At 35.6% G+C, this 13,944-nt stretch overlaps 1 protein-coding gene across 49 annotated transcripts in view; it reads right to left on the bottom strand.

Annotated features, from left to right (window-relative positions):
- Positions 1–13,944, bottom strand: part of Rims2 (regulating synaptic membrane exocytosis 2) — a 544,765-nt gene that overhangs the window by 93,144 nt on the left and 437,677 nt on the right. The gene's annotated exons all lie outside the window — the stretch shown is intronic.

The raw sequence follows: 13,944 nt of genomic DNA, 5'->3' as shown, positions 1-13,944 counted from the left end.
CTTGATATTAGGTCCCCAGTGGTGGAGAGGGGCTACTGACCTGGTATCCGAGTTCCAGGCTCCTGAATAAGCAGGCTAACTCTTAGGCAAGAAAGAAGGGGTAATGTGTTTTTAATTTGTTTGTTGTTTTTCTTTTTACATAAAGAGAATTTTATCTTGTAAGTCTATTTAAAGTGCCTATTTCTAATAATCTACACAATGGACCACTTTTTCTAATTTGTTCCACTTGGTTCTCAAGGTTCCACTTGGGCCAGCAGTAGCTTTAACTTCACAGTGAATAAAAACAGTGAACAGGATAGCCATTATTTAAAGAGAGCATATTTGAGACTGCAAATGACAGAATATGTTTATAAAACTTGTAAAAGAAAACGCTAAATGATTCAGAGAAGGGGCCTAAAATACAGCAGAACAATTTTACTGATTGGGAAAGAAACTGTTAAAAAATCAGAGGTCAGGAAAACTTTAATGTGTAATGAGTACAAGTTATGGTATTTTGTAAAAGTTATAAAGAGAAGAGAATATTATAAATAAAAATACAGAGATGAAGTGTCGGCTGGGCCAAATTATGAGGTGTAGTAGGCGAACAGCAATAGTCGTAAGTCCTTAACTCATGCGATTCATTTAAAGCTCTGACAGAAGAAGAAGCTGAGGTCAAGAGAGAGCAAAGGAAAGAATACTAGTTTAGGAAATAATTAACACTGGAATGGATAGAATTTTCTGACAGAGAGATCCAGTAGGAAGCTGTACTCTTTAAGTCACGTGCTCAGGGGAATACTCGGAACTATGAAGTCAATAAATATTTGATCAAGAAAGGACAGATGAAGTCAGGAGGCTGGCTGCAGTAGGCTAGCCAAGAGTGCAGGAAGAGGAGAAATGAGAATGTCTGTGAAGGCAGCAGAAAGGTCAGGAAGAAGAGGAGCGACTGACGGGCAGAGACATGTTTAGTCCGGCATGGTGGCGCACACCTTTAATCCCATCACTCAGGAGGCAGAGGTAGGAGGATCACCAATGAGTTTAAGGTCACCCTGAGACTACATAGTGAATTCCAGGTCAGCCTGGACTAGAGTGAAACTCTACCTCGGGAAAAAGACAGAGAGACATATTCTCAGATGTTAAAGAAAATCTAAATAATTTACAAAAGTAAAACAATTTTCTGAGTATCACATTATGCTAATGTTTTCACCTTACTCTCTTTAGGACACACTTACTATTAAATCAGTCAATTTAAAGAAATTTTTCTATCAGTTTAACTCAGTTCTCCATCAACACATAAATATGAAGAACACATACTGTAGTTCACTTACTTTCTAAAACATTTCTCAAAATAATTATTTTTTTGCTTGCTTAAGTGTATGTGCATGCGTGCATGCATGCATGTCTGCACTCATGTGGTGCTATTGAACTCAGAGTCACAAAGAACACGGGTATTTACCCACAAATAAAAATTATACTAAAATGTACTTATCTTAGTTCTATTTATTTTAACATGCAAAACATAAAAAGGAAAATGAATACCTTTCAAAATTACTTGTATGTATATCCACTGAAAAGGTATGTGTTTACAAATTTACTAATTTGTTAGCTGTAATTAAGCACTAGCATCTGTGCACTCATCTTCTCTTCCATCCACTGTACTTCTATTCTAAAATTGCAGTGAGATAAAAGCACCAGTTATATCTCATTATTTAATTCTTTTTAAAATCCTATAGTACTTTGTATTATTCAACACAAATAATCTCTTTGGTTTAAAGATAATGCTATTTTGAAAAGGTTGGTTTCAAGGGTTGGGGATATAGTTCAGTAGTAATACACTTGCTAAGTCACTAGGTTCAATCTCTATCATGGAAAAGAAAAAAAGACTGGGGCAGGGAGATGCACTAGAAACATTCCCTAATAAGCTCAAATATTCTCTCTGTCTAAGTGCAATTTAGTTGCTTTCCATTATATGTAAGTTTTGCTCTCTTGCCCTTTCCATCACTCAAACAATATTTTCTTTCTCTACTAATTAAAACCACTGCTTCTCCGATTGTAGTTGGATATGCTATATGCCTCCTGAAGCAGTAACTCTATGGTGTCTTCTAACTCCTTACTAGTTTTCCTCATGGTAAAGAAACTCAATTTGATTTCAATTTCGTGTGCATATTGGTATGTGAAATGATTAGTTTCTTGCTCCAGGTTTTCTATATAACATCACATACATGTTTCTAAAAATTTATTAATGTATGTATGGATTTATGTACACTTCTCCCCATCTACTTCCTGATTAAAAGCATCATCATATTCAACAGTCTAAATTAGAATACAAGAAATTTAGCCCTCTCCAATCAATGAAGTTTCAAGAGATTTAGTAACGTGTCTTTAGCCTTGCTCCTATAATCATTACAGTAATATTAATAATAATGCAATAATACAGGTATTCAACACTGTATCCAACACTCTGGATTCTATGGAAAATAGCTCACATATTATGCCTATAATTAACACAGCAATACCAGACACAGCTACATTGCTAACCTGATTTTAGAGGTGAGAAACTAAGTTCTCCTCCATTATAGTGGCCTTTACAGACAAATTTCCTGCAAAAATTTCGTTAGTGGCGCCTTTATCTATAAAACAAGTCAGAAACTCTGTCACATGGTCTACCAAATGAATAGTGTTATGATACATGCTACCATTTTAACTTTCACTCCTGCTATCTTCCCTATATCTCTGACAGTCTGGAAATATGCATCTATATATAATACTCTGAAATGCTGATAGATTTTGTGCCTTAGCATTTTCCCAATATTCTTTCACATGACCACTCAGTAAATCATGATATTTCACTGAAGTTGGCTTGGGTAATAGTCTCTCTAAGCAGCCTTTCCTGAGATCCCTCCCCAAGCTTTGATAACTTTAATACACCTTCAGTAATACTTTTCTATGACGTGTAACATGAAGTCAGATGCAACACCTTACATTTGTCCCATCTTCTGTTTAGCTCCAGTTGACAAATAGTGGTGGGTAGTAACTGTTACCGTCTAAGAGGTGATGTGGAATGAAGGCAAAACTCCTGATTCCACTTTGAGAGGAGGAAAGTGCAAAGTAGGTTTTCTCTAATCCTCCTGTGTAGGGTGGGAAAAGCAACATGAAATACAGGGACTTCTGCCACTATACTCAAAGTCTTACACAGAGGATTAAGGGGGCACTTAGAATGCAGAAATGCCACTAGGTGGTGACAAATGGCAGTGGGAATGTGGGCAGCAGGAATTACTAGCAGGGTGGCTAACTACAGGTTCACCAAATCATTTCATGAAAGTAACAGCACTGATACACTGCAACATTTACATCATTGTTCTGTAACGTCAAGTACTGTATTTTCTCAGTTTCTTCGGCAGACAGTATTATATTCTAATTTCTCTATTAAAGAAACCTCTTACAACTGTTACTCTTCTCATCCACCTTGCCTAGTTCACTTTTCAGTGTACCTCACTTGATATTTATCTATAAGGAATCTGCTAGGCAAATAAACTTAGCAAGTTTATCATTTGAATGAAAGCTCCTATCAGTGTTAGCATAATTAAGTACTAATGCTCAAACTGTTTCTAGCAAGCTTTATAAGTTACTTAGGTATTTAATACATATGTACTAATGATAAAGAAGAAAGGCTTTCTAGCAAATTGTCTTATCAATTAACATATATTTGTTTGCACATGTACCATCTAAAAGTCACTGGTGTCAACATTATGCTTCTTATAAAGGCATATTAGTTTTAAGACCATTTATAATGTCTGTGCTAGATAAAGCCTAAGGATAAAAGATAATCCAAGAGAGAATATGGTGAGATTCAAGGAAATGGTAAAGAAATTAAATAAGAATTTCAGGGCCTACAGAGATTGTTCAGTAATTAAAGGTTCTTGTTTGCAAAGCTTAACAGTGTTATTGAAAATTAAACATGCAGCCGGTTGTGGTGGTGCACGCCTTTAATCCCAGCACTTGGGAGGCAGAGGTAGGAGGATCGCCATGAGTTCAAGGCCACACTAAGATGACATTGTGAATTCCAGGCCAGCCTGGGCTAGAGTGAGACCCTACCTCGAAAAAAAGAAAAAAAAGGAAAGAAAGAAAAGAAAATTAAACATGACATAGTCTAGAGAAAATTATGTAACTTTTTGATTGAAGAAATCTCAGTTATAATGGACATAGTTTCTGTGACCACATCCTATTTCTGTTAAAAGCTAATAATTCTAGTTAGTTTACTTCTAAAGAGTCAATATCAGCTAGAGGATTTGTTTCTATACATTGTTAGGACGAACATTAAGATTTTATTGCTAATAAGGTAAAAACCTTGTCTCGCCATTTATACTATGCGACACAAGATTACCACTATATATGCAAATACTAGAAACAAAAATTTTAATGCCTCTGTAAATTGAAAGCATCAGGCATACTATTGTTAATCTAAGAGAAGTTTGTCTTTGACCTAAGGGAAAAGTACATTATTGAGTAGCAAACTATTTAAGAGGGGAAAATGAAATAACAAGTAACTGTTATTCTCATGCAATTTATTTAGCTGAGTGTAAAATTGAAATCACTATTACACCTTAGAGGTTATAATAAATTGAATGCAAATTGAAATACATTTTTAGTCAGCTTCACAACCATCTATTACACCTTGTTTTTACAGAATAATTATTATAAAATCGTTCAGTAATACTTTGGGACAATGTATCTAGTTATTTCAGTTCATAAAGACATATCAAGTCATGGGTGCTATTAGAATTTAAAATTTTTCAGTACTTCAATATAAGCTTTATAAAGTTAACAGATAGTAGGCATTCATGTAAATGAAAGCTTAAAATGATTTAAAAAAGAAGTTGAACACCAAAAGCACTATAGGCATTTAGAGGTTTCACTGCTACCCACTACAGGACCATGTTAATGGTTAAATATGGATATCTAGTCCATCAATTTAGATTAAAAAAAACTGACAGTTTTCAAAATGAATGCTTTATGCCTCAGTTCTTACTTCAGTTAATATGAATATTCCCAGTAGAAATAAAATTTGAGATAAACAAGGAATTCTAGTTGCCAAAACAATTTATTTGCTCGAGAGAAATTCAGGTATTTAATAATATAGATTGGGCTAATTTAATTATTAAAGTAACATTACAGGGCTGGAGAGTTGGCTTAGCGGTTAAGGTCCTTGCCTGTTAACACTAAGGACTTAGGTTCAATTTCTCAGTACCCACATAAGCCAGACTCACATGGTAACACATGTATCTAGATCTGGGGTTCATTTGCAGTGGATAGAGGCCCTGGCACACCAAATCTCTGTCTCTTTCCCTCTCTCGCTCATAAGTAAATAAATAAAATATTTTAAAGTAACATTACATAAAATATCTACATGATTACTGATAAAAAGACATTTTCTCACTTGTGGTTAATTTTTATCAATTTTATCCTGTTATTCAATTACCTTACTTCAACTGTGGTAGGAAATCTTAAACAAAAGTGACTAAATTGCTTACATAACCTGTGGATGTCAATAAAATTTGCTAGTATTTTCTACTGAAAATAACACATAACTTAGGGCTATTCATCTAGGGCTAACATATAAAAAAAACTACAAATCATGAAGAATAATAAAAAATATATTTTATACATGTATATTTATGAAATGTGCAGACATTTTAGTCAGTTGTTTAAGCAGTTGTTTGTTTTGCATATAAGTGAGTTAAAATATAAAATATAACTTGGGGGTTGGAGAGATGGCTTAGTGGTTAAGCGCTTGCCTGTGAAACCTAAGGACCCCGGTTCGAGGCTTGATTCTCCAGGACCCACATTAGCTAGATGCACAAGGGGGCACACACGTCTGGAGTTCGTTTGCAGTGGCTGGAGGCTCTGGTGCCCCCATTCTCTCTTTCTCTATCTATCTGCTTCTTTCTGTCTCTGTCACTCGCAAATAAATAGAAATGAAAAAAAATTTAAAAAAAAATAGCTTGGCTTGATTCCAAGACAATGTCTGACATAACTCTGCTTTTTAGTTTTATTTTCATGTCTTTAAATTGTGAAGTGTCATATATTAAAGGAATGTACAAACTATAAGTTGGAAACATAACGTGATATGAACACAATCAGAATCATTCTACTTGTTACAGCAGTGGAGTTTCTTTAGCTCACTGGCAAACAGGACTGGCATAGTTGGGAAAAGCTTCTAATAACACCTGGCCCAATCTCAGTGGTGGTAATCTCTCAGACAGTCTCATAAGGGAGTGTTGAGCTATTCAGCAGCCTGGTAGTCAACTATCCATAACATTATACAGAGTTACTGCTCATCACATGTAATTACATTCCAATAGAATCCTCATGTCACAGCCAGAGAATCTTTTTTTTTTTTTCTTTTTTTGTTGTTGTTGTTTTGTTTTTGTTTTTCAAGGTAGAGTCTCACTGTAGGCCAGGCTAACCTGGAATTCACTATGGAGTCTCAGGGTGGCCTTGAACTCATGGAGATCCTCCTACCTCTGCCTCTGAAGTGCTGGGATTAAAGGTGTGCACCACCGCGCTCAGCTCAGAGAATCGTTTTTTTTGTTTGTTTGTTTGTTTGTTTGTTTTTTAAGAAAGTCCTCCCAGTGATTTGTAAGACTGGTTTGAGAGCTCTAATATAGAAGTTCTACTGTATTTATGAGTATTAGATACCTTCTAAAGGCCCTGTAGCTTTGTCTGGAATGGGCTAAAAGCACTTGGGTGAAAGGCTAGCTGCATTCAGCCCATGTTTTACGAACTTGTGCAGGGATGAGTTTAGAAGAAGTGGACTGGTATGAGCATAAGGATATGACACAGAAAGTTTCAGGCTGGAGGTAGTGCCTGTTCAGCTGCAATTGTCTGAGAGATTATCACCACTGAGATTGGGCCTGTTGTTTTACATTGGGACAGCAGGAACAATGAATGCTAAAGGAGTATCCAACTTTTCAAAGATAGCTTTATTTCCCTGCCTCAATTAACAATTTTGGTAGCCCATGAAGTACTATAGGAGTATAACAAATGCAAATGCAAGAAACAGAAGATCTTTGGATTTACAAAACAGTTTTGATTGTTTGGAGATGGCCACTGGGCATTGTGAGGCAGGGTTGTTGAAATCCCTCTGGGGCGACCTGATTGAGCCATGGCATGGATGAACTGGGTTGCAGTGAAGATCCTAGGATTTTATTGAAATACCAGGACTGGTGAAGATTGAGTCATGACATGGATGAACCATGGGTTACAGTGAAGATCCTAGGATTTTATTGAGATAGCAGGACTTGGCTGTTGCCAAGCAAAGCTTCTGGCTCAAGATGGATTATTGCTTGGGCTTTGAGCAGCCAAGCTGGAGATGATGGACTTGAAAGCCCAGAGACTTTTTTTTTTTTGAGGTGAGCCAACAGACTGGCCTTTATATGAGAGTAAGAATGAGAGAGAGAACAAGAGTGATAGAGAGTGTATGAGAGAGAGAATGGTGCATCACGGCCTTCAGGAATTGTAATCAAACTCCAGACACATGCACCACCTTGTGCACATGTGTCAGCTTGTGTGTCTGGCTTATGTGGGATATGGGGAGTTGAACATATGTCCTTAGACATTGCAGGCAAGTACCTTAACTGCTAAGCAATCTCTTCAATATAGAAACTGCACAGCTTCCCCAGAGATGATTACATTTATGGGAAAGAGTATAAATATGGGCTTATAGAAAAGCAAGAAAATGAAAACCTTTACTTGGAAATGAGATCTGCATTTATTCCTTCTTGGCACCATGAGATAATTAAAATTCATGCATGAATGAGAAGAACTTTACAAAGAAATGAACATTCTAGGGAGAGGAACTCTTTAAGGTTGGTATTAAAGAAAATAGGTTTGAGAGAATAACCCTAAATAAAGTGCTGTCTGAATTTTCAAAACTATACATGTAACATTTATTGAAGATATTTCCTATCTTCAGCATTGAACTTTACCCTTTTAAATTTATGAATACTGTTCCATTGGCAGTCTTTCGTTATTCTGTCTTCATCTCATCCCCTGGCAATCCATAAGGCACCATTTCTTTCCATGGATTTTTCTACTCTGGACATTCATATATGTAGAATAATATATGACCTTCTGCATTGGCTTATTTCACTTGATACAAATTTTGAAAGCTTCACCCACATTGTAGTGAATCAGTCTTATAGCTGAATAATATTCCATCAAATGACTATTTCATATTGTTTATCCATTTGTTAGTGAAGACAACTTTTCCCATGAAGCCTTTACAAATAAACTGCATCATAAAAATTTAACCCTCAGCCAGGTGTGGTATACCAACACACTTTTAATCCCAGCACTTGGGAGGCAGAGGTTGGAGGATTGCCATGAGGTCGAGGCCACCCTGAGACTACATAGTGAATTCCAGGTCAGCCTGGTGAGACCATACCTCAAAAAAATTAACCCTCATATTTTATATTATTATAGTACTAAGTTAGATTTATGTGCTACTTTTTAAGTATAAAGTCTCATATTTGTGTACATAATGGATAAGTGATTAAGTTATGGAAGCAGAAATGAGGTTAGGGAATACAAACATATTTAAATGATAACTGAACATAAGAATTAGTTAGACTTTGTGACTGGAGAACGGAATTATGTCCAGTTTCTCAAACCTGGCAAGTGTGATGCCCAGATTCCTACTTTAGGCAGATATGAGGGTGTGAGTATTGTATCCTGGGACAGAGACTACAAGTAGAGTAAAAACTATTTATTTTTGGTTGCTAACTGGTTGTCATTTCCTAGGACAGCCAAAAAATGAGTAGAACTCAATTAGTTTTGATAAATTATTAAGAATGGAGACCTTGGCTGGACATAATGACTTGGAATTCATCTATCTGACTGTTAATCCACCCATCGACCTTTCCACCCATGCTCTTGAAGTCATGAGACAGAATACACAACCAATATAGAATGTAAAAGAGTGAATGGTATAGTACTTAGAATGTGATCTGGAAAATATCAGCAGAGAAGGATCATACAGAAAGCTCATAGAAGAGAGCTGACAAGAGAGATAGATGGAAAAGTAGAAAATGTTCAATCCCAAAACCCAGAGAAGATCATATTTCAAGGAGAGAGTAGTAATGGGCTCAAATTCTAATAAAAGCTGCCCAGAGAAAACATGGAACCATTAGCTCAATTTAGCGACATATAAAATTCTAGACAGTTGTAATAAACAGCTACATAACTCATAATCATAAGGAAATAGAAAAGTGAAGCCCCCAAGGAAGCAAACAAGGGAGTATATTTTATGCACTCTTATCACAAAAAGGTGAGGGTATGGGGGAAGAGAAAGGCAATTATATGAGATAATTTACATGTTTACTTGTATGACTATAGTAATTACATCAATATGAATATGTTTATCCAGATAAATAAATCAAAACATGTTATATACTTTAATATCTAATAAAAAAGGGAAATACTGCCCATTATTATATTAGTATAATGAATCCCAAGATACTGAATACAATTCAAATGTTTTTGCATTTAAATTGAAATTCCTGCTAGACTGGAAACACATGTAAATACAGGAAGATATCCTGTTTTTATAATCAATAAGACAGTTATATCATTTCTTTAAGAAAGATAATCCCAAAATTTTAAACAAAATTTTACATAGATTGCTGTAAAATGGGTGCCAGGCTTATGCATCTTTCAAAGAGCCTTTTTGTAGCTAATGCAAAAGTAATTCCAAATGGCTTTTAAAAACTTTTTCCAGTTACTTCTCCTCAATTTTGTACTGGTTTTAGCCATGTGAAAGAGGAAGGAAAGAAGGAAAATAAAAGCATTCAGTTGTGAAAGAGGAAATGAAATTATCTTTAATCCCAGATGACATGGTGTCTTATTTAGTTACAGCAAGATGCTTTGCATACAAAATCAATATACAAAAATAAATATTATCTGTAGACACTAGAAATGAATAAGAATTGATCATTTCAATTTATAACAAACTCAAAATAAAATGTTTAGAGTAAGTCTAATATAAAAAAAGTGCATGACGTATGCATTTAATACTACAAAACAGCCAGGTGCAGTAGAGCATGCCCTTAATCCCAGCACTTAGGAGTCAGCGGTAGGAGGATCTCTGTGAGTAGGAGAGGTAGTCAGGTAATTTTTTTAGGTAGTTTAAGGTGACAGGGCCCCCAAAATAAAAGGCAGAAATGTCCTTAAATCTGCTCCTACAATTTCCACTTTACTAGAGATCAGAAAAGGATCTCTCTTCTCCTTTTCTCTTCAATTCAGGAGTTACCTAGACCTGTTTTGCCATCAGCAATCTGAGCCCCTCCTGGGAGGGAGTTCCCTTTTCCTAGAATTTAAATCTGATTCTGGCACCGTGGTTGGTTAAACACAGTCCCAAAACTTGGCTTCATGGCTGGCCTCTTGTGCCATCCCCTAGCCCAGACCAACAAACCCTCACTCTGACTCACCTGAGCCTGAAGGCAATGGCCACCATAATACGGTTATAAGTAGACACGCAGCAGGCCCCCTTTTTGCTGGCCTTTCATCTCTCCTGAACTTTCAGATTCCTGGTAAGCCAAGCCCAAACCCCTACTCACACATGACCTTTCTATCCCCTCCCACCCCCACATGGTGGGAGCTTGCTGCACTTTCTTCTCTTTCCGTTCTAATCCCTTTTTATATTTCAGGCCCACGGTCACCTTCCAAATGGGTTCTCCGGCCATGTGGGAGAATCCATTTTCCCTTCCTGGGTTTGTGGACTCTCCCTCATATATTCCTGAATAAATATGTAATGGTTTATAAATTATACGTCTTAGTATGGTTATCCAATTCCTTGGTTAAAAACAGAGACAGACTCAGGGTTTGGAGTTCAAAGACTACCCTGAACTCCGAAAACCTTGTTACAAGTTTGAGGCCAGCCTGAGAGACTACATAATGAATTCCAGGTTAGCCTGGGCTAGAGCAAGACTCTACTTCAAACACCATTCTCCCTGAAAAAAAAAATACAAAGAATAATTGCAAAGAAGAAGAAAAAATGGAACTTCTTGTTTATGTACTAGATTAACTATTCCTAGGAATAACAATAATCATTCAATTGACTGAATTAAGGAGAATCTTTATTGAAATTCTACACATGGTTTTAAGTAGAAATTCACGGGCTGTAAGGATCTTTAGAATAATAAGACACCCACAAAGAAGATGAATTGCACCTATAATAATATCTGCCTCAGGTTTCTGTTTTAGACATGTAAATTTCTGAGCCCCATTTACAATAACAATGTCACAACATTAGGACTGAGGTTCAAATATTTTTCAGTTACTAGATGAGGAACTTGTAAAAACATAGAATAGAGTAGGAGTTTATTTGAGGTTATTCTCATGCTATTACTGAGTAGACAGACTCAGTGAGAAAGAAAAATGAAAGCAAATCACCAGTGTGACTCACTGGAGGGAACAGTGTCCCAGGCCCTCTGTGGTGACTTAGAATGCAAATACACTTCCACAAAATAGGGCAAAACAAAAAAGCTGAACAAGTGCAATATTAAATACTGACAACATAAATTTTGGAAACATCTTCCAAATGACAAAAGTATGTTGAACTCTTTTCATGGTAGTAGTCACACAATCAACTATCTCTTGGGTTTCTGATAATAAACCAAATTTCCAGAATTACAAACAATGCTTACTTTCCTATTTCCTGTGTATTATGTTCATCTAATTACAGAAAATAGTGTAAATCATTCAACTATATGTTATTCAAGTTTACAAGCTAAACAAGACCAGGAAGATAAAATAGGTGCATATATATGTGTGTGTGTGTGTGTGTGTATACACACACACACACACACACACATATGGGACAGTCAAGATTTATACACACACACACACACACACAAACACACACACACGGGACAGTCAAGATTAGAATCCACATATTTCAATCCTGATACAAATTGCACAAGACATCGTGCTTCTTCTCTGTTGTTATTGTTGTTTAAAACAAGGTCACACTCTGTAGCCTGTGCTGGCCTTTAAGTCACAATGTAGTTTGAAATTCATGGCAATACTGCTGCCTCAGCCTCCCAAGTGCTAGGGTACAGGCATGAGCCACTATATCTGACATACTACTTCCTTTTAAAGTTCAACAATATAGGTATAAATATGCTATATAAAAGTTACATAGTTATATTAATCTGTTTTCATGTTTTTAAAAGGATGTAAAACTAATATGCCACCAGCAATGGCTATGCATATTTAATCAAAAACAATAATTTTGCTTGCCTCAATAATTTAAGTGTAAACTTTTAATTAAAAGGGCCCATAATGAAAACTTGACTTGGATAATTTAAGTATAAACTTGTTATAAAAAGAGCTCATGGGCTGGAGAGATGCTTAGTGGTTAGGGCACTTGTCTGAAAAGCCCAAGAGCTCACATTCAAATATCCAGATCCCGCATAAGCCAGATGCATTGTGACAGAAGCGTGCAATGCCACACATGCACACAACATGGCATATGCATCTGGCATTCATTCACAGCAGATGAAGGCTCTGACATGACCATTCTCTCTCTCTCTCTCTCTCTCTCTCTCTCTCTCTCTCTCTCTCTCCCTCCCTCCTTCCCTCCCACTCCCTCTCTCTCTCCCCCTCTCTCTCTCTACCTCCCTCAAAATAAACTTAAAAAGAGATCATAATAAAAACCTGATCTTTATCTTCAACAATGTCCTTATCACAAAAGTAATTTTTCTTGAAGGAAAACTAAACAATATTACTTGTAGATATGCCTAATAGTTAAAAGCATGCAAAGAAAGTTTCCTGTAATTTTATATTTATTTTATCTCATATGATAGAATAGGACTTCAAAAACTGGATAGTTTAGTTTCAATATAAGGCCTCCAATATGGTTGTCTTGACAACATTTTGCTTTTCATGATAGGATTTTCTATCTTCTATTATAGTTTACTTAAGATAAACTATGTGCCAAATTAATTCTCACATATCCTCATGAATTTTTCCATGATATAGAACTAATCTCACACATGCATACAACTTCTGGCTAGAAACATTTAATTTCATTTTTATATCATTTACATCCAATTATTAGTACCATGCCTAAGAAATTTTCTAAATACATATTGGATAAATGATTAATTTCTACTTATCTCTCAAAACATTTTCTATTCCCACATTATTATTTTCTCTATTCATCTTCTTATCTATCACTTACCATCTATTATGTAATCAACAAATATACATGATATAAATTTGGACATTTTTTGATTCATTATAAATAATAATTAAAGATAAAAGAGGATCTATATATAATTGTGTAAACATAAACAGCTAAGTATAAATTTTATCACTCAAATTAGATGAAAATAATATTTGATAAAACATTTTTGAATATATATTGTGCTACTCATTTTTTCTTAAATTTTAAAGTAAATTCACTTAAATGTGAGTCACAATAAACATACAATACAATCATGCAACCAGGTCCAATTCCTGTAATGATAATCCTGTGACTAGTGAGGCTGAGGTTGAAGGATTGTTTGAGGGCAGCATGGGATACACAGCAAACGTAGGCCCAGGTGAAGAGCTCCACAGTGTCGAAATAACCAAACCGTCAACAAAACTGAGAGCATGGAAAACAACACTCTTGCTTCCTTACTACTCTCAGGACTCACACTGCACTAGAATTGTGTAGGAACTAAGGGGTAAGAAAACTACAGATGGAATAAAATTTTTTCCAATTTGTTACTCATTTCTGCAGTTTGTTTCCAGTAAATATTATTTATCTATTAAGTAGGTTGAATGTTTTTAGCCCCTTCACAATCTATTTTTAGGATTGTTTCCATTATTCATAATTTTTTTTCAAGATTCTACTTTCACTCCTCTTATTCTCTGTAGCTGGGGAATATATCCAGTAAATTCATAATAAAAGAACTAAGC

The sequence above is a fragment of the Jaculus jaculus genome, chromosome 2 (genome assembly GCF_020740685.1).
Source record: "Jaculus jaculus isolate mJacJac1 chromosome 2, mJacJac1.mat.Y.cur, whole genome shotgun sequence".
In the NCBI taxonomy this organism is placed as follows: Eukaryota; Metazoa; Chordata; class Mammalia; order Rodentia; family Dipodidae; genus Jaculus; species Jaculus jaculus.
The sequence above is the reverse complement of the archived record's forward strand: the minus strand, read 5'-3'. Positions and strand labels throughout refer to the sequence as shown.